General features: G+C 50.2%; 1 long non-coding RNA gene across 10 annotated transcripts; it reads right to left on the bottom strand.

Annotated features, from left to right (window-relative positions):
- Positions 1-10,130: 10,130 nt before the first annotated feature.
- Positions 10,131-13,400, bottom strand: LOC103641312 (uncharacterized). Of its 10 annotated transcripts, none has more exons than XR_004853189.1 (7): positions 12,884-13,396; positions 12,696-12,785; positions 12,339-12,432; positions 11,870-11,954; positions 11,409-11,471; positions 10,558-10,636; positions 10,131-10,470 (listed from the first exon to the last, which is right to left on the bottom strand). It is a non-coding gene; the product is annotated as an uncharacterized lncRNA (long non-coding RNA). The 10 variants fall into 10 exon arrangements; XR_004853188.1 differs by having other exon boundaries at positions 12,767-12,922; positions 12,991-13,395; XR_560244.3 differs by having other exon boundaries at positions 12,767-12,785; positions 12,884-13,392.
- Between the last annotated feature and the right edge of the window lie 8,606 nt (positions 13,401-22,006).

The raw sequence follows: 22,006 nt of genomic DNA on the forward strand, positions 1-22,006 counted from the left end.
ACAATCAGACCGGCCGAGGCATCACGAAAGGCATTAAGACCTCGAAGGAGTCAAACCACTCCTTCGAGGCCTCGGGGGCTACACCCGGCGGGTGCGCTCGCGCGCACCCACCGAAACAAAATGCAACCGAGAAAGGCCGGTGCCCTTGCAAAAAAGTGCGACAAAGCCTCCAAGCGAGTACCCACACTCCCTTTGAGGCTCGGGGGCTACTGTAGGGGACCATAATTAGGGGTACCCCCAAGACTCATAAACTCGGCTGGTAAACACCATCAGCACAAAGCTGCAAAGGCCTAATGGGCGCAACACAGGACAAAACTCTGTCCACTCAAGGAACACGATCTCGCCTCGCCCGAGCCCAGCCTCGGGCAGGAACGGTAGACCCAGGCAGATTCACGCCTCGCCCGAGGGCCCCCTCAAGCAACGGGTGCACCTTCGACTCACCCGAGGCCCAGCTCGGGCAGGCTTCGTAGAGAAGCAACCTTGGCCAGATTGCCTCGCCTGTCGACTGGATCGCAGGAGCATTCAATGCAAGGATCGCCTGACACCTTATCCTGACGCGCGCTCCACAGTCGACAGGGCCGAAGTGACCGCAGTCACTTCGCCCCTCCACTGACTGACCTGACAGGAAAACAGTGCCGCCTGCGCTGCTCTGACTGCTGTGCCACCCACCAGGGTGAGGCTGATAGCCGTCAAGTCCGGCCTCAGGCGCCATAGGAAGCTCCGCCTCGCCCGACCCCAGGGCTCGGACTCAACCTCGACCTCGGACGACGGTCTCCGCCTCGCCCGACCCCAGGGCTCGGACTCAACCTCGACCTCAGACGACGATCTCCGCCTCGCCTGACCCCAGGGCTCGGACTCAACCTCGACCTCGGACGACGATCTCCGCCTCGCCCGACCCCAGGGCTCGGACCCACCCTCGACCTCGGAGGAGTCACCGCCTCGCCCGACCTCGGGCTCGGACCAACCACGCCGCAGGGGGGTACATCATTACCCTACCCCTAGCTAGCTCAGGCTACGGGGAACAAGACCGGCGTCCCATCTGGCTCGCCCTGGTAAACAAGTAATGATGACACCCCGCGTGCTCCATGACGACAGCGGTTCTCAGCCCCTACGGAAGCAAGGAGACGTCAGCAAGGTCCCAACAACCCCGACAGTTGTGCTTCTACAGGGCTCAAGCGCTCCTCCGACGGCCACGGCATCACATGAACAGGGCTCCAACACCTCTCTGACAGCCACGTCGGCATGTACATAGGGTTCTGGCTCCCCTCTGCTAGACACGTTAGCACTCTGCTACACCCCCCACTATACACCTGGGCCCTCTCCTTACGTCTATAAAAGGAAGGTCTAGGGCCCTCGTACGAGAAGGTGGCCGCGCGAGAGGACGGGCTGATGAACAGGCTCTCTCTCTCTCTCCCTCGCGAACGCTTGTAACCCCCCTACTGCAAGCGCATCCGCCCTGGGCGCAGGACAAAACGAAGCCACGGTTTTCCCCCTTGTGTTCCGTCTCGCGCCAACCCATCTGGGCTGGGACACGCAGCGACAATTTACTCGTCGGTCCAGGGACCCCCCGGGGTCGAAACGCCGACAAGGCCTCCCGCCCGTATTAAGGACATCCAGAAGCTTACGGGGTCAATGGCAGCCCTTAGCCGCTTCATTTCGAGGTTGGCTGAGAGGGCACTGCCCTTCTTCAAGCTCCTACGGAAATCAGGCCCATTTGCCTGGACTGAAGAGGTGGAGCAAGCCTTCCAAGAGTTGAAGCAACACCTAGCTTCCCTATCGATCCTGGTTGCTCCGGAGCCAGGGGAACCGTTGTACTTGTACATTGCGGCGGCTGCAGAAGCGATAAGCATGGTGTTGGTCGCTGAAAGGGCAACACAAGAAGGACAGAAACCTGGAAGCTTAGGACCAGCTACAGAGGCCCGGACGGTCCAGAAGCCAGTCTACTATGTCAGCGAGGTCCTCCATGAAGCAAAGGCCAAGTACCTCGAGACGCACAAGCTCCTGTACGCTGTGTTGGTCGCATCCAGGAAGCTGCGTCACTATTTCCAGGCACACAAAGTTGTGGTGGTGACCTCCTTTCCGTTAAGGGCCATCCTCCACAACCCAAACGCCACTGGTACCATCACCAAGTGGGCGGCAGAGCTCACCGAGTTCCAGTTGGACTTCCAGCCCCCCACGCCATCAAAAGTCAAGTCCTGGCCGACTTCATCGTGGAGTGGACTCCACCCCCGTGCGCCCCTGGGGGGCCGGACCCCGTTCTGGGCCCCACACCTGCGGAGCACAAGGGTCCGATCTTCATCGAGCCCCACTGGACGCTCTTCTTCGACAGGTCCGCCCGCCAACGGAGTGCCGGCGCGGGAGTAGTCCTCGTTGGCCTAGGCCGAGACCAGCTGAAGTATGTGGTGCGCCTTGAGTTCAAGGCCACCAACAACATGGCGGAGTATGAGGCGCTGATCTTCGGCCTATCCACGGCCCTATCCCTAGGGGTCCGCCAGCTCCTCGTGAAGGGGGACTCTCAGCTAATCATCAAACAGGTCCGCGAGGAATGTAGTTGCAACGAGCCCAGACTCACAGCTTACCTCCTCTATGTGAAGAAGCTGGAGAAGGACTTCACGGCCCTGGAACTGCAACATGTTCCCTGGGCTGACAACTCAGCGGCAGATGACCTCTCCCAGAGGGCATCAACTCGGGCACCCGTGCCCGAGGGCGTCTTCGAAAGACGGCTGCTGAGACCCGTCGCCCAGCCGGCCGAACTGGGCGAAGCGGGCGAGACTGGCACCTCGAAGCCGGCGGTCCCGATGGCGTCCCAGAACCCACCAAAGGTTGTGTGTGCCCTGGGGGACTCCGCTGACCCCTTAGTGCCACAGCCGACAACTCAGAGTAGTCCCGATGCATGGATCTCCAAGATCTGGGACTACCTGAAGGAAAATATCCTTCCTAAAGATCACGTCTTCGCTGAGCGCATAGTGCGGTTGGCTAAACGATACACGATGGTAGAAGGGGGTCTCTACCGCCATGGCGCCAACGGCATTCTTATGCGATGCATCACCCAGGAAGAGGGCCATGAGTTACTCACGGAGATCCATGGAGGGGAGTGTGGAAGCCATTCTTCATCCCGCACACTGGTCGGTAAGGCGTTCCGGCATGGTTTTTATTGGCCAACCGCCCTCCAGGATGCGGTCGAGCTAGTAAAGTCCTGCGAAGCGTGCCAGTACCACGCAAAGTAGATACACACACTGGCTCAGGCTCTACAAATGATTCCGCCCTCCTGGCCAATCGCCGTATGGGGGTGGATATCCTGGGACCGTTTCCCAGGGCTGTCGGCGAGTACCGGTACCTCTTTGTCGCCATCGACAAGTTCACCAAGTGGCCGGAAGCCACCCCTGTGGTCAGCATCACCCAAAGCGCTGTTGTCGCCTTCCTCAAGTCGATCGTCTGCAGATTTGGGGTCCCAAGTCGTATCATTACAGACAACGGGACCCAGTTTACAAGTCGGATCTTTCAGGAGTACTGTGAAGGCATCGGCACCCAGCTCTGCTTCGCATCCGTGGCCCACCCTAGGAGCAACGGACAGGTGGAGAGAGCAAATGCAGAGATTCTCAGGGGACTCAAGACGCGTACCTATGACTGCTTAAAGAAGCATGGCGCAAATTAGGTCAGTGAGCTGCCCTCCGTGCTATGGGGAAACCGGACCATGCCCAGCCGGGCTACCGGGGAGAGCCCATTCTTCCTGGTCTACGGGGCCGAAGCCTGCCTTCCCCTGGAAGTCATTATGGGCTCCCCACGGGCCCAGTCGTTTGATAAGTCTACGCAGGAACAGCTACGGTGCGAGGATGTGGACTTCATTGACGAGCACAGGTGGCGAGCAGTAGTCCGAAATGCACGGTACAACCAGGCGCTCTAGCGCTACCACCAACGGTTCGTGCTTAGTAGGAAGCTTGAAGTCGGGGACCTAGTTCTAAGGTGAATACTGAACCGAGAAGGGCTCCACAAGCTCTCTCCCAGCTGGGAAGGACCCTTCAAGGTGACGGAAATATGTCGCCCCGGGTGCGTCTGCCTCGCCACAGATAACGGAGTACCTCTTCCCAATCCCTGGAATATAGAGCATCTCCGTAAGTTTTTCCCGTAAAAACAGAGTTGGGGGTTCGGTCTTCTTCCCTGTAACCAGGAAGCGCACATATATGCGCCAGCCCGGTGAGGTCCACCCTCAATAAACCCGGTCTGTTGGCCCACACTCGTGTATACCCAGTTATAAGGAAGGGGTTCGACCCACAGAACTGTTTTTATGGACAAGTTTTATTCTTGAGTTTACAATCATTATTACTATCTAACCCACCCATGCAGTCTCCCTCCCTGGCTTGTATAGCAATATCCGAATTGAGTAGCCAGACCCGGCAACTAGACGATGGGGTGGTTCGGGGCCGTGAAGTCGCTTAGTATGGTAAAGTTCCGTAAGCCTACATGCCCCACCACTCTGCAGCCGGTCCTGTTGCGTGAATCAAAGGATAAAGAAATACCAGCTAGCGGACCCTATGGGTGCGCTACTAAAAATTCCTAGCCAAGACTGTGTGCAGGTCGGGTCCCGGTCGAGATTGCCCCTTGGAGGCCATGACACCAATTCATCCTTAAGAATCCTGGCATCCAGCCTCAACACGTCGAGGCCATATCCCAGGGGGGCCAAGTACCAGGGAAGAAGTTGGTAACAATGCACACAGCAAAAGAAAAAACGGCGTGCAGATAAGTTGTAATATCGCCTGATAAGTAGTGCCTAAAGAGTATCTTGCAAAATCAAAGATATATTACATCCCGCTCCCCAGCGGAACCCTCGTTTTCTCCACGCAGGCCTGGCTATTCATCGTCAGTAGGATCCCGCTGGAAGCGCCCGACCACCGCGTCCACAACGTCCTGCACGCCCTCCCGGGCAATGTCTTCAGTATCGGCCACCGGACCTACGACGACTGGCCCCAAGGAGACAGCCGGGTCGTGGCTCCGAAAGCATGTCAAGACATACTCTATTGTCGACCGACAGAGTTTGCTGCCCTCGGCCTCTAGGCGGGCGCCAAGGATCTGATCCAGACGTCGGAGGCGGTCAGCAGCGGAATCTAGTATCGGGAGCGCTTTGGAGATGGACGCCGGCCGCACCAATGCTGGGATGGGACTCACCCCCAGTGGCACCAATGTCGTACTTGCCTCGCCAGCCCAGGTGGCGATGCGCTGGGCCCCGGCACGTTGCTCAGCCCGGAGGCCGTCGAGTGTCTTCCTCATCACCTCCATCGCCTTGGGGCCCGAGGCCGTTTGCGTCGCCTGAGCAGCCTGCGCCGCCTGGAACTGGCGGACCTGCTCCTCCAGTGCCCGCACTTTCCCCTCCAAATGCTTCTTTTTCTCTTCGGCCTCGAGCTCAAGCTCGTCCAGCAACTTGTTCCGCCTTGCCCACATCTCCTCCCTGAAGGCGAGGTCCTCCTCCTGCCAGGTGAGATCAGTCGCCCGTTTCTCCAGGGAGGCATCCTTCGCCTTAAGGCTTTCCTCGGCACGAGCAATGTTGCTAGCCTTGTCGACAAGTTCCTGCTGCAGCTTCGCCTCAGCCGCAGTCTCCTCGCCCTGCTGTTTCTCCAACACCGCATTGTAGGCTTTAAGCTTATCATGGAACGCTGTGATGGCCTCCTCCCATTGGTCTAAGTGTTCCTTCTTCCTGACCAAGCTTTTCTCCTTCCGAGTCACCTCCTACTCTCGGTCAGACACCTTTCGGATGTCCTCCTTGAGGTCCTCGCGCTCCTGCTCAAGCTCAGCCTGCTCTAAGGCGAATTGGCATGACGCCGCCTTAGTGCGCTTCTCCAGTTGAGTGCACCAGTCGCTAAGGTGCTGGTGCTTGGTCTCGAGTGCCCCCCACTCCCGCAGGATTGCCGCCTCGGTTTCCTGGAGGGCCTGATGAGCGCGAGACAGCACCTGAGGGAGGGGAGTCAGTGCTGCTTCTGGTTCGATGCCAAACCGGAGCGGTCGCCCAAGAATAACCTCCGGATCCTCCGGAGTTGGCGGCGGGATGGAGCTGGTCATGCCCCCCATGCCTACCGCCGACGGTGTATCCGACGGCATCGCCGCCATTGGATCTGCAGTAGCTGTTAGTGGCGCTGCCACCTCTGGACCCCCAGCTAGAGCTTGGGAACCCGAAGGCATTGCCTCGGCGGTGACAGGTGGATCCTAGGGGCCTGACGACGCCACCCCAGCACCAGTGTCACCCCGCATGGTGGGGGCAAACGCAGCAGGAACCTCTTCGGCCACTGCCGGTGGTGGGCTTGACGCCGACGCTGATGGGGCTGCGGTAGCTACTGACGGATCGTCGGTGACATTCCCAACAAATGTATGCTACTGGGAACCAGACCCACCGGCGGGCATAGCGGCCGACGGGGGAGGAGCGTCCTCGGAAGCCGAAGAAGGGGAGGCCCTGACGGGCAAAGGACGGGTCAAGACCTGTCGACATAGAATCTACACTCGCAAAGACATTGGAAAAGTATAAACTTACTTGGGGCCATGAACCTTCCAATGGACCTGGAAGCAGGGCGCCCGCTATCGTTGTTGGTGCTGCTGCCGCTCCTATTGTTGTTGCTGTCGTTGCCCCCGCGGTGACGGCGGTCGGTCTGACGCTAGTGGCGGTAGCGGTGGTGGTGGCGGAGGGCTCACGCCCCTCTGCCCATCCTAGACTCGAGGTTCGGCCTCCTTAGTCCCACCAGGTGTCTTTTGACGCTTCTGGGGGGAGTCCGAATCAAGGGGTAGATCCGAAACAAAGGACCCATCGGCGCGGCGCAGTCGGTGTCGCCTTACTCCCTCCGACCTCACGGCGGTGTCTGGAGCGGAGGAGCTACTTGCAGGCCCCTTACCCTTGTCCGAGGAACTAGGGGCCGCAGGAGGAGCTCTGGGGCCCACATCGGCAGGTTGGGGACCTCCGACCGGTACACCAGGAATATGGATCCCCCGGTGGGGGTCCCGGCCGCCGGTCTGACAGGCTGCCACACCACTCTCATCAAGGGTCGGCAGTCGGGCCAGCACCACCAACCGCAACCCTGGATTGTCGCAGAGCGGCGAAATGCCCTGGGGAGGTATCAAGGTTTCGGGGATAAAAGCCTCACCAGTGATCCCCTTCACCAAAATTTCCAACTGCTCCCAGGACAGGTCAGTCTCAGGCCTGCGCTGGATCCTACCAATGTCGCTAGGGCCGGTAAACCAGCAACACAGACACGGCCTCCCCTGCAGTGTCATGACCCGGCGCTTCAGGAAATCGCCGAGTACGTGCATCAAGGTTAGGCCACCAACCACCAGTTCCTTAATCCTGTCCAGGACGGGCCCGAACTCCGGCACGAGGCACGACTTTACCCTCCATTGCTTCCGGTTGAGTCTGGGCCCGTCACTCGGAAGGGCAAGGCGGTCGTTGACCTCAGCACTGGCGATCACACATTCATTTCGCTAGTTCTCCCACTCGCGCCGCCAAGGGAGGCGATGTAGGTCACTGTTGGATCTGACCTCGTCTGGAAGTAGTAGGCCCCAAGGTGGTCTTTGCCCTTCCCAGACCTCACCAGCACAAAAAACTGGCAGAAGAGGGAAGTGCAGGTTGCCACTCCCACGAACATCTCGCAGAAATGGACAAAGATGGCCACCTGGAGGATGGAGTGGGGTGTGAGGTGCTGGAGTTGAAGTCCAAACTCCTCTAGCAGCAGCAGGAAGAACGGCGAAATCGGCAGCGCCAATCCGCAGAAGAGGTAGGAGACGAAGAGCACAAACTCCCCGACAGCGAGATCACCGAGGGGAGTAGTGCCGGCCTGGATCCTCCTAGCAAACGCCGGCGATCCCCATCCAAGCAAGTGGCGCACCGTGTCGAGCGTCTCCTCGGTCTGGTAATGATCGGGACAAACCAGCATGGCCATGGCAACTGTGGCGACAGAAAACTGGGGAGCACGAACGCGGGGAGGCGTGGAGGGCTCGGAGGCGAAAGGGCGGATCAGTTGGGGAAAATGCGAAAGCGAAACCACTGCGCGCGGAGAACCCCTTTTCAAGAAAAGGCTCCCCGCACACCCTGGGGGAAATCCTCCTGACGCACACCTAACGCCCGAACAACTCAGTTACTGACAAAGGGGCCTGGACCCACAAGTCACGTGGCTGGGACGCTGGTTTCCATGCGCGAAAGGAGTAAACCGCCACGCACGCTCCCACGCCGCCTCGGGGCCGCTGCCGGAGGATATTTTTTTAACATAGGCAGGGCCAACAGGGTGCCCCACGCACGCGGGGCACGGCAAAACCTCCATGCGTGGGGGCCACGCATCAGTCAGTCGCGAAGACGGGCACGACGGTTGGTGTGACCAATAGCAGACTGACGGCATGTGTGTGCTGGGTTAATACAGCGCACGCTAAGGAAAAGCCCCGGTCACCGGCCATGCTGCGCTTACACAGGATACAGGTTTTGGCCCCACCTGCAGGCTCGCACCCTCCCCTGAGGTGGGCCCAGGGGCCATTGTCAGTACCTTGAAACAGGGGTACCCCTCTTTACAAGATGAAGGAGCTGCGCCGGCAGTGAAGTCTCCAGTTGTGCAGAGGACAGTTCTCCGCCGCGCAACATTAGCCGCCCCAGGGTCGCCACGTGGTCAAGGGAAGGGACGTGCTCTAGGATACACGTGGTAGGTCCGGACCTACTACAAGGAAATTACCGGACCCCCGTACGTGATGGGCGGACCTCCGAGATGGGTCCCGGACCCTTCTGAGTGGGGTCCGAACTACTCACCGCCGGGTCCCGGGATTCTAGGACAGGGAATACCCGGACCCTGCCCAGGAAGGGGTCCGGGGACGACATGTGTCCAGACCCAGCTTGGTGCGAACCTGTCCACGCAACGTTCCTATTCCCTAGCCAGGCGGAGACCTGGTGCAGTCAAGCGACCTACTATGCATGACGTGAGCATGCGGGATGGGCCTGACGTAAAGCCGCTGGGCCACGCTGCCCTTACATTTATTATGGAAAGGACGCGCCGCCTGACTGCCCCGATGACAGGCGATGTGCCCCTTCGGCATTAAATGCGCCCTGCCACTCAACTGGCAGGAGGCGCCCAAGCCATCCTACTGGCGGCGTGTCTGGCTATTCCCGTTGGCCAACAGTGCACCTACGTCGTGGCATGCGCCACACCCATGATGACCCGCGCGTTACCGAGGGCGCTGCAGCAAGATATCAATACTGAACACACTACAGATATGATGACGGATGGAGATCACACGGGCTGGGCAAGCAGTAGTTCCATCCTTCCATTTGTCCCTGGGCCCGCGTGTCGGGGCTCAGAACCCTTATACATGCTACCCCTTGAACTATAAAAGGGGAGGCATGCAGCGAGGCTCACTCGGATCCAATCTTAGGCTCACAAGTTCATACAAGCTCTCAAGCAATACATCACATAGTGGAGTAGAGTGTTACGCTCCGGCGGCCCGAACCACTCTAAATCCTTGTGGGTTCCTGTGTTTCTTCCCATTTTCTAACTAACAAGCAAAACGCTTAGGCCCCCCCTCATCTTAGGATTTAGGGCGGGTGCACTCCGCCACCCGGCTGGAGATTTCCTCTCCGACAGGTAGATTTTAGCGTAAAACGTGAACCAAAACAGTGTAAATGGCTCCAAATTTTAGCGTAAATTGTCGATCTGTTTCGTAACGACGAATAGGACTCGAATTACGACTTGAAAATCGCGAAATGGCGAACGAGACCAGAAATTACATCGTAAAAATCACGCGCGTCAAATCGTGCACGGGTTCTAGCTCGAGTAGATTTTAGCGTAAAACATGAACAAAAACAGTATAAATGGCTACAAATTTAGTGTAAATCGTCAATATATTTCGTAACGACGAATGGAGCTTGAATTACAATGTGAAAATCGCGGGCCTGATCATGCGCAGGTTCTAGCTTGGTCGGATTTAAACATAAAATGTAAACTAAAACAACGTAAATGGGTATGAATTTTAGTGTAAATCATCGATCAGTTTCGTAGCAGCGAATGTGGCCCAAATTACGGTGTGAAACGTTTAGCATTAGTTCGCTGCATGTCGTGTAAAAGTTTTTGAACATAAAACGCATCGTAAAAGTAGACCATTTGTTGTGTAACAACTCAAAAGAAGGCAACGCACGATTCATAATGTGTACCTTAAGTCTACAACGAACCTTGAAAGAAAAATAGGACAATAGACTCCTTAAGGTATTGACAAAACATATTGAGGTATCGTTAGTCCCATCAGTGGAATTCACTTTTGCTAAGTCACAGCAAATAAAACTCAAGACGACAAAGAGGACAAGTGTGAGGAGAATCATGAGCGGTTAATATTGCGTAAACAGAGATTTGTCAGACAAAGTGCGTTTTTTCTCACTCTTCATAAGTGTAGTTGGATGCCACAGCAAGCAGATGGCCATCCTTACCGAATGACAGTGCAACAATGCTTGATGCGCACTTTTGAGTACTGCAATCAAGAGTAGAAAAATCATGAACGTAGAAAAGGTTCCACACAGTAGCATCCTAATGAAGCAAAACTCTTCACTTGCTTTACCTGATATAGTATTCTCTTGTTAATGTCATCCCACACATTCACAAATCTATCACACCCTCTGGTGGCAAACATTCCATAGCTGCACAAGGATAACAAAATGAGAATTACTAATAATAAGTGACACTGCACTGTTCTCTAGGATCTCATTTGCATCCTCCAATATGAACATAGATGCATATTAGGGAATATATGCAGAGGCGTGTTAGCAGCTACAAAGCACATACAAAATGAATCGACCCAATAAGAATATCTAACCTGCAATATGTGCTATTATCAAAGATATAGGATCTACACCTACATACAAGCATGGCGGACTAGGGGAGGAGCGGAGCCTCAACTCCACTGCCCTGCTGCAAATTTTTCTCTGTTACTAGTTTCCCAAACATCATAGACGACGGGTACATGGATGTCTACTTCAGAAAGCATGAAGTTCTAAAGGATCGATAAATGGGCACATGCCTCTCAAGTTTGGAAAGCATGAACAAATGGGCAACTATACAAAAGTTGGGTACATAACATGTGGGCAACTACACCATCGACCATAGAAAATGATCATCTGGTAAGTAACTCATCAACCAATCTAGGTACTAGTTTCTTCCAATCAAAATCAAAGCAAATTTCTTACACAACAAAATCTAAAGAAGGAGCTCAACCCACAACACCATCCAGCACCCACAAAACCCCCCCATTCAACAAAGAATTAGAATTAACAAATTTACCACTTCAGATAGCAAGACAAATCTCAATGCACCTACTTACTTAATTAGCTCTTACTGTTGTAAACGAGGACCATCAGGTGGAGGTAATGGCTGGTCAATTGACCATAAAGCAACACAACACACTATACAAACCTGAAGGATCCAAGATGAGCAGTCTATGTGCGTTGCTTGCCTTAGCAAACCAGCGGACAAACCCTGTCAATGAAAAGTGTAGAAAATTTAATATATGTTTTTATCCAAAATACCAATTAATTGCAAATGTCATATAAACACTATTATGCAGGCTTACTGTCCTGAAATGTGGAAGATAAGAGTAAAATCGCCATATGTTGTATTGCATTTATGGTCAAGCAAATATCTAAGTGTTGCAATATGCAGCATCATGTGCTCGATTGAAAATGTACGTATTACATTAGATAAATATCGAAGAAAAAAGGCATTCGCAAAGGCCAAATACTCAAACTTAATGCATGGTTCGGTTTCTTTGGAATAAAATATGTTAAGTTCAATAGCATTGGGTCAGTAACAAAGTTACAAGTATTATAACTTTGTACAAGGAAAAGTTACGGAACACCCAGGAAAATAAGACAAACCTTGTAGAATGAACGGACACCCTCATTTGCAAGCATGTTCCTCATGACCTGACAAGCAGATCCCTCACTCCAACTGGATCCTCACCTGAAACCAAAACAATAATAAGTATTGTTCAGTTATGGCATAAGGTGCATCTGGAATGATATCATCTACCCATTTCACAACATGAACCATTATCATTCTATATTATCAGAACAAAAAATCAACAGATTTGATACTCCATAGCATAGAGAAGCAGAGGCATAAATCTCTGTATAGCCAGGTCACACGTGAAAGAATAACACAATATAAAAGTTGATACAAAATTAAGAAAAATGTTCATTTGAGAATTATTTGCATAATATGCAGAAAGGGTAAAACCAAGTAACCTGCCTCCTTCATGAAAGCGACAACATAAATTTTGTGCATAAGTTTTCACCAAGTAACACACTATGCATATGTTGTGTCAAGGCTAAGAGATTAAATCACCAGTCCTTTTTATAGATTTCCTAGTTTCTCGCTTGCCAGTGTTTGAGGATTCTTTCTTCTCATTCTTTGCAGGGACAATAGACCGAGTTGTCTCCTAAAAATTATAACAACAAAAAATGATATATACAATAGGATAAATCCATATTCACATGGCTATAAAATAATAACAGATTGCACATTTGGTAGTTTTTAGCAAAGAATCAGAAGCTACATGTTCATCACAAACAAAGTACAATCAAAATATTTTAAAAAATTATTTGCAAGAACAAAGCATTACTGCCACGCTTGATGGCCTAGGATTCTAGAAAAAAAATCAGAAAAAAAGATACTTAGAACTAATTTATGGATGGAACCGACCAAAGAAAAACACTACTAGATGATTGATTGCCACGCTTGATGTGGATCGGATCATGGATGAACTTAATTACCGAAGAGCGTGAGGAAAGGCTGAAAGACATGAGTGTACGTGTGTCAGTCAGTCGATCAGCTAGCGAGTGAAACCAAGAAATTCATGGCGGGTTGAAGGAGACACGGGAGGTACGCACGTTCCTGGCGAGGTGCTCCCAGCGGTGGTGTTCACCAACCTGTTGACTCATGGGGACAAAGGTCATAGTCGGCGTCGTCTTGCTCGAGTGCCAGCAGCAATGCTTACCTGCACCGGTGGAGATAAGCCCGGGTAGGCCGGGAGCTGATTCAGCTAGTTGTTGATTGGTAACTCCATTTCACCATTCGATTGAAATCCCCAAGTGGAAGGGATGGTGAGAAACCCATGAGTCATTCCTAAAAAAGAGAAGAGCCCGATGAGACTGGTCACATGCAGATTCGGATCGATGGATGGGCGACGGGACACCCGCCCGCAGGATTGGATCTCCTCCTTGGGAGCCTGTTAATTGGCACGGTCGATTGAGGCGGAGATGGATACATGAAGCGTCGTCTCCTGCCTGGTCACGTTCTCTCCTTACGGGGCGACCCGTCTGGGCAAGCACCGGGATGGAGCTGCAGGTTGGCGACGGCTAGGGTGTGCATTGGCGTGAGGAGACGAGGGCGGTTGGCGATATAATAATATATGATCTCGTGGGGGTGAATGGGGCTAGCCGGCTAGCGCTTGGGCTGTTCCAAGTGGGCCTCTGGAGGTTCGGGCCTCAACCACTAAGGTCTTGTTCTTTGTTCGGTTAGCTCTCAATCTACGTGAATTGAGTGAGATTAGATGGGTTTAAATCTTAAATAAGTCAAATTTTTTCACAATTTTTTCAAATAAGTCAAATTTTTTCACAATTTTTTCTAATCCCTTTCAATCTTTAGGTAACGGGATTAACTGAACAAAGCCTAAAGGGCACCTGTTATGTTGATTGAAAACATGGTGCAGTTGGACCACCCAACCGAAATTACGACCACGGCTTCCACCCAATATTTAAATTTTATATATATATATAGACACACAAAAATAAAAGATAAAGGAATAATAAAATAAAGCAAACAAAAAATATGGAAATAAAAAACCAATTAGTTACAAAAAGGAAATAATAAATAAAATATCATAGAGTAAAGGAAATGGAAAAAGGAAGGAAAACTTACCGAGCTGGAACGTGCGACACTGGGGAAGTGCCGAAGTAGGGAATGTGTGGGCCGCGCCCCTATAGGCCACCGCTCACTTGTTACATCCACGCCTACAACTGGCCTACGCAGCCACAAGCCCATAGCGTCAAACTACGCATGTGACCCGGTTGTGGGGATTCTTGACTTGGTACAATTTTTTCTAATCAGCTTTTCTGAGAATTTAGCTGTGAAAAAAAATCTAGCTATAGAGAGAATTTGGCTGAAAAGAGTTTGAGTGTTTAGCAACATAGTACTTTAACGTCCTACGAACAAAAAAAACACAAAGTAATTTAAACTCACGCTATATATCTATTAGGTGGGAAGCGTCAAGCCTATCATGCGGGAAACACTATTAACCTACCACCAACTTACTTTCCAATCAAAACCCTTCGATCTCGCGTTGCTGCTGGACATCTCGGTTTTTTCGTAGATTGACAGTGAACTGCAGATCCGGTCGACGAACCGAAAACGTGGTGACGAAGTTCTCGTCAAGCTGGTCACAACGATGTTCAGGGTTATTCCGGAAGATAAACAGACAGAGAGAAATTTCTTGCTGGAGTTGTTGCTAGACTTGGGGAGGAACTCGAACTTCGACGAGCTGGTCATGGCGGCTTATGGATGCGAGCTTATCTGACAGCGAGTTGTTGTGGCTTGGATGGCGGTGGTGCTGCTGCGAGGCTATAGAGGAGATGAGTCTATGGTTGATTGCTTCAGGTGTTATGATGGCATATATTTATATAGGCTAGAGGTGGGTGGTTATATGACAGATCTAATTTGGTACTTATTTGTTGGAATCATATCCTATCTGTTTGGAACTCTAACTTGTCTCTTTTATTGTTCAATAATTGTTGGGGGCCTTCGTCTTACGAAGGTCCTCAAAAACACGACTAACATGTTTTCCAGAATAGTATAATGTCACAAGAGGCTTCGACTTTGAGATGAAGGTGTATATGGTATGAAAGGCACGATCTGGAAGAAGGATGAAATGGTTCTGAAGCTGTAGATGGAGAAGCTTCGGCTTAGCACAAAGATGGTGATGGAGAATGAAACCGACCTAAAGGGAAAAAGACTGCTTAACTCTCAACAACTTACCTTTTGGCTAATAGTAAATGTCAAGGACATGAATATAATTTCGCCCAGGCTGCGTCCTGTGTCTATAAATAGATGAACAGTAACACCGTACTGTTCATGCTGACTTATAAACACTCGCACGTCACTCTTGGACCTTTACCTTCTGTCAAGCCGAAGGTACAAATGTGATTTGATATCGTTAGTGTTTATTCATGATCATATAATGATAATATGAATAATTTGATGACTTGATATAGTTATTCATGCTTTTTTCATGTCTCATATATCCCTGTTTATATTCTTGCATATTGGAATGACGAAGGTATGTCTTTCATGACCTTCGTCTGAAGATCATTATATCCTAAGGGAGATAATACTTCGAAGGACGAAGATCTTTAATCATTAACATTTGTGTTGCCTTGTACTTAACTCATAGCATTTGAGAACAAGTGACCAACATTGGCGCCCACCTCCGGTGAACTCATTTGACCACCTTCGGCAAGCATCGACCTTCGTCATGTCGCCGAAGAAGACAGCAGCGCCAGGGGCTGCATTGCAGCCACTGGACACTAATAAGGAGACGCTACGTGAAGCTAGGAGCCAGAAGAGGAAGGCCACTAGCCCAACACTTCACCAGGAGGAGCTGGACCAGGAGATTAGGGACCTAGAAATCATTCACCAGCAAGTACAAAGGAAGAAGGAGAAGATGACCCGCTTAGCCGATTTACAGAAGAAGATTGATGAAGCTGCTGAGGAAATGCGTCAACTTACTCAAGATGACCAGGACCGAAGGCCCCTGCACAGGGAGCTTCATCAAGAGAGTTCATTCAACGACGATGAATGGTACGATGACTTTTATCATGGCAATTTTGCTTTTGATGATGTGTCTCCTTTGGCAGCAGAGTTGCAGGCTATTCCATGGTCCCCATCATACAAGCCACCCCAGCTTCCTATGTATGATGGACACTCAGATCCTAAGCAGTTTTTGATGAGCTATGAAGCAACCATATCTTCATATGGAGGCAATATTGCAGTCATGGCGAAATCCTTCGTCATGGCAGTCCGAAGTGTGGCCCAGACATGATACTCTTCTCTCCGACCAGGGACAATCACATCATGGCAGAAGCTCAAGGATATGCTAATCACTAGCTTCCAAGGCTTTTAGACGAAGCCAGTCACTGCTCAGGCTTTGTTTCAGTGCACGCAGAACCATGAGGAATACCTTCAGGCGTATGTCTGAAGGTTCCTGCGTCTAAGAGCACAAGCGCATACAGTGCCCAATGAAATTGTCATTGAGGCCATGATCAAAGGGCTTCGGCCAGGACCTACAGCTCAGTATTTTGCCAGGAAACCCCCACAAACACTGGAGAAGCTTCTTCAGAAGATGGATGAGTATATCCAGGCTGATAATGATTTTCGTCAAAGAAGGGAAGAAGTGTATAGGTTTTCTGAGATGACCAGGGGCTTCGGAGGAGGAATTCACCCTAGACACGTCAGATCAATCCATAATTCCAACCCAAGTGATGACAAAGAAACAACCTCAAAGGCAACAACACAGCTCCCAGTCTTCAGGGTCACAACAAAGCTCCTTCAGGCCACCATCCCTAAGGGGCAGAGGCGACAAGTGTGGCGGAACTGCCCGAATTATTCCAACTTAAGTGCCTAAGCCTCGCCTTAGAGGCTAGACCACACTTAAATGGGAATAACCCGTCAATCCCTCGGATCTAGTCCGACACGGCCACTGACAGGATCAAGTACCACAATCTCACTCGAAGGTGAGTCACAGAGCAAATACAATAAAGCATAAAACCATACATGTCAGAATATTAAATTATTACATCACCAACATCATCATCGGAGTTTTTGCAAAAGTAAACATCATTGTTCGAAGTGCAGCGGAATAAAACTAACGGTAATTAAACAGAGAGATGGGGAAGCCTGTCCCATCACTCCTCATGCTCCTCCTCAGCCGAGGCAGGGTCCCACTCAACAGTCCAACCCCGTGGCAAGGTGGACGGCCAAGTTATCCCAGCAACCATTTCCTCCAGAGAACCTGTAAAAATTATGCCACAAGCAAGGCTGAGTATACTAATACTCAGCTAGACTTACCTGGTGTGAGGAGTCTACTCCTCTACCTCTAGACATGCAGCTGTTTGGCTGTGGGGTTTGGTTGCCAAAAAGCACTAGCTGAGTTTCTAAATCAAGATTTTAACTTAGTCAAAGTTAAGTGTGACTCTCTTAAGGCTAAAAATGTACTATCTACTCATACAAAGTAGCAAACATTTTAGCAATCAACATCTTATATCATCTCCGCATCATTCCACTTGTTACTCAATGTAGCAGCATGGATCAAGCAATCTCATTAGCTGCGAGAAGCAGACGATTCGAATCGAGTTTTTATCCTTGCAAGGTAAACCTAAACACACGACATGCAGGGGCACTCCGTCCCCACACATACCAACCGTCCCCATCGATTCCCTGGCAACAGAAAGGGGCTCACCGCCTTGGCGTACAATGCCTCACTGACCCCGACTGGCCGTCGTGCAGTGACCGCACTTGTACCCACCATAACCGGAATGGGAGACCTCGTCTCAGGTCGCGTGAGGAGGGCAATCTGCGGGCAGGTTCACTCAGGTACTAGGCTTACCGATTTACCATATTTCTCGGTATGTGTTTAGTACGTTCAAACGCTTGACTCACGGTACCACACCTTAATCCTTATTCAAGTTTTTATCCCGTGAACAACCAATCCCCATGGATTGTTGCCCACACCCAACATCAGTACGATATGAAAGTGGGTACAATCAATGTCCTGACCTCGCGCGAGTGCTAGAAAAATCACTCGTCTTCTACCGAGATCCTACTTAATAAAGCAGCTACTCGACCTAGCATACTAGTATTCATCTCAATAGGATTCCTGAGATCATGCAACTAGGGTTTCAAACAATTCCTACACTTAAGTGCACAATCAATCCTACAATCATTAAGTGAAGTAAAATAGCATAAATAACAGGTTATGCATAAAACCGGGGCTTGCCTTCCAAAGCAGTGGCTGGCAGGTCCTCTGGTGCAGGCTCGGGTGCTGGGTCCGGGGCTACCTCCTGAGCAGCTCCTTGCTCCGGCACGAGGGTGTACTCTCCGTCAGCAAGATTACAGTCTATCGAAATGCAATGAACATGTATGTCATGATTATGCAGGATTTGATAATATTATGCTAAAGAGAACTAAGTTAAGAAGTAACTTAGGGTTTCCTAGTCATGCGGGGCTTCTAGTGGTATATATATAGATACATAGACTTATTACCCTTTAAGCTTAGGTTTTCTTTTAGGACAACATAGTGGATTTGCATTGCCTTTATAGATTTCAGTGGACAAATTTACAAAGGTTTTAGGATGACCTTAATTTACATCATTCATTTCCTTACTTTAATTTCCATTTAGGGTTTCTAGTGTAGGTTTGAACTACGACAGTGTTTTAATAATTTCCAAAAATTCTGTAAAAATTACAGTGGGTTGTCATTTGCTATTCTAGCCTGTTTTAAGAATTTGAGGCTTAAAGTACAAAGGCTAGGCTTTAAACAAAAATAACAAGAGTTATGCAAAATGGGCCACTTTACACTACATCTCTTAGTTAGGGGTAGGTTCTGTCCTAAAGGTTATTTTTTGCTGGCATCCCATAGTAATAATAGGTCTCTGTGCAAAAAATCACAGAAAACTAAGGGGTGGTTATTTAGTTATGATTTTCTTAAGTTTAAGGTCAAAAAGGCACTTTCTACTACATTATTATTTGAAAAATGTCAAACAGCAGATTTCATATTTTTCCTAAATTCTCCTTAATAAAACATTAGTTATCCCAAGGGTGGGGGTGTGTTTACCTTGGGGTTACTTTTGTAGAGTTTTTCTAAGTTTTACTTGTTTTATTAAAACAAAAGGGATCCTACTTATTTTATACTAAAACAGGGCATGATATATTTTTCCAGTGGACTATATTAAATAAGTATCCTAACAAAAATAGAGGTACTCTCTGGTTCTTTGTTTAAAGTACATTTTCTATTTTTCTTATCCTTAAGCATATTAGGAAATAAGGGGTAAAAACTAACCTAATGGAGTAGACAGAGAGGTTTAACATTTTTACTTGGTTTAATAGGTAGATACAAACTTCTCAAAATTTTTCTAACCCTGGTCAAACAATATTCCTATTTTTCCTTCTAATATTGAGTTTTGAGTAGTTTTCTTATTTAATTCAAAACTTCAGAAAGAAATACAGAAACCATGGGTTCTATTATTTTTATCTGATAGTTCATAATTTCCAGAATCTAGCAAAATTGGTTTGAACATTTTTGGATGATTATTCTTCAAGTTATGCATTTATTTAGCTATCTGTTATAACAAAAGAAAAAGAAATTCAAAAATGGAAAAGAAAACAGGTTTACGCTGAGGCCCCTGGGGTTTATCCTTTTCTTTTCTCACAGAACAGCCCTCGGTCCACTATTGGCTTGGGTCACTGACATTGCGCAAAGCCCCCTGGACTTAACTGAAATCTAACCCGCGCTCCCTGACCGGCTTAAACAGTACCCGCGGCATAGATTACGGCGGTGGGGCTTACCGGCGGCAGTAGAGCTCCGGCGGGGTGGTCAGTGACGTCCGGGAGGTCGCGACGGTCACGTCGGTGTGCGGGTCGACGTCGGAGGTGGTCGGAGCTACCCTGGCCACGAGCACAAGCGGCGGGGGTCGTCGGCGGCTCCTGCTCCGGCCAAACCACGGCGGTATAGTTCAATTAGGGTGCACGAGGAGCTTCACGGGGTGATATAGAGGCCATGCGCGCAACGAATTGGAAAACGGTGCAGGGGCTTACCCGGTCCACGTGCGCCGGCGGGTTCTTGAACTCCGGTGAGCACGATTGGGCTATACCGGTGACGCGGGTCCCCGGTTCAAGCTTGAGCAAGTCTCACGGCCTCACCAGGAAGCTATCTGAGGGCTTGGATCGAACGGAGGAGGACGGGAGAGGGGCTGGCCACGGTGGTTGCTCTCGGGCGGCACTGGCGGGTCGCGGGGAGGTCGCCGGAGCTAATGGCTGGCTCGGGTAAGTTAGGCGAGGTACGGAGGAGGCAACGGGGAAGGCAGCCAAGCACTGGGGCGGGCTTTATAGCCGTGGCACGGGCGTGGTCACGGGCGGCCGCGGGCGCGCGGGGGTTCGCGCACGGGCGTGCTCTGAGCGCGCCCCCGGATGTCAGCTCGCGTCGAACACGTGGAAGCTTGCTTCTGCCATGGTTCAACGGCGGATTAGAGCGCCATAGCGTGCGTATCTTGGCAAAGTCACTGTGTACGGTCGCTTCTCTGCTCCAAATCCTATCTTTTTGCTGTGAGTTCCAAGTCGAGATATGGTCGGGGTAGGGAGATAGAGAGGGGAGAAGTTTGCTGTGTCAGCTAGGCCAGAACCGAGACAAAAGGGGTGTCAAGTCGTGTCTAGCACCCTAGGGTAGGTGTCATCTCTTTCCAGGGTGTTCTAGGGTTAATTTGGCGCCATTTTGTCAATTGGGTCGAAGGGTTTTGAAAAGGGGATTAAGGTGAACATGTGGAGTCTTTGTGCAAGGGTTAGTTTTTGTACTTAGGCAAAAACTGAATTCTCCCTTGTGCTGAACCTTAGGTGAACTTTTTAGGGCTTTTCTGAAAACTTTTTGGGGGTAATTCCTTACTATTAATTGTAGGTTATTAAGTATATTACAACTTTTATATTTGGCTCAAACCATGATCATAAGGTTTACATGATCTTTTGATCATGGCTTGAATTAGGGTTCCTATTGCCCATGGGGGAGGTTTGCTTTAGGGTTTTGGAAAAAAAAATCCCCACTTAGATGTGCATGACAAGCTAGGGCATGACATCCAAGATAGTTGCACTTGGTTAAGACCTTGAATTTAATGCTTGAGGTACTTTGCCCATACAAAACTTCATGTGATCATGGGTTAACAAGGGGTAACCCTGGGGTGGACACCCTGAGTAACACCTGGGGTGTTACAGCCCTCCCCCCTTAAAGGAATCTCGCCCCGAGATTTCAGGTAGAGCCCCTTGGAGGGATGCTTGAAGGTGTGCTGGTGTTGTTTTCCCCCTTTATACTTAAGTTTCTCTTATTTACTGCTCTTCGAATGTCATCCTCTTTGCAACTTCAGAAGGAAGCCCTTCTTAAGTTAAATCCACAACTTAGACTATTCTTGTTATCTAAGTTTTTCTTATAATTGAATTCAAAGGGCAGGTGGGGGTGGGGCTTTGGGGTTACATACCGACTCCTTTGGGCAAAAAGTCGGGGAAGCGAGAGCATAGAAAATCCTCAGTCTCCCATGTAGCTTCTTCCGCTGAATGGTGACTCCACTGAACTTTATACATTCTGATCGACCTTGCCCGAGTTGATCTTTCCTTTTGATCTAATACCTTGACGGGGTACTCTTGGTAGGACAAGTCTGGTTCTATCTCAATGTCTGGTTCCGGTAGTACTTCAGTGGGTAGGCGAACGCATTTCCGCAGCTGAGATACATGGAATACATTGTGAACTGACGACATGTGAGGTGGCAATTCCACTTGATAGGCTACGGGTCCACAAGCTTCCTTGACCTCGTATGGCCCAATGTAGCGAGGAGCTAACTTGCCCTTGATCCCGAATCTCTGGACACCCTTGGTGGGTGATACCTTAAGATAGACATGATCTCCCACCTCAAACTGTAGAGGCTTCCGCCTCTTGTCATGATAGCTCTTTTGCCTGGCCTGAGCAGCTTCCAAGTTCTTGGTAATAACTCTGACTTTTGCCTCTGCCTCGAGTACTAAATCTGGCCCAAAAATTTCCCTTTCTCCTGCCTGAGACCAATTTAGCGGGGTCCTACATCTTCTCCCATATAGTGCCTCAAAAGGTGCCATCTTCAGACTGGACTGATAGCTGTTATTGTAAGAAAACTCTGCCAAAGACAGACACTTGTCCCAATCCTTTCCATAATGTAGTGCACATGCTCGCA

Source organism: Zea mays, chromosome 10 (genome assembly GCF_902167145.1).
Source record: "Zea mays cultivar B73 chromosome 10, Zm-B73-REFERENCE-NAM-5.0, whole genome shotgun sequence".
Classification (NCBI taxonomy): Eukaryota; Viridiplantae; Streptophyta; class Magnoliopsida; order Poales; family Poaceae; genus Zea; species Zea mays.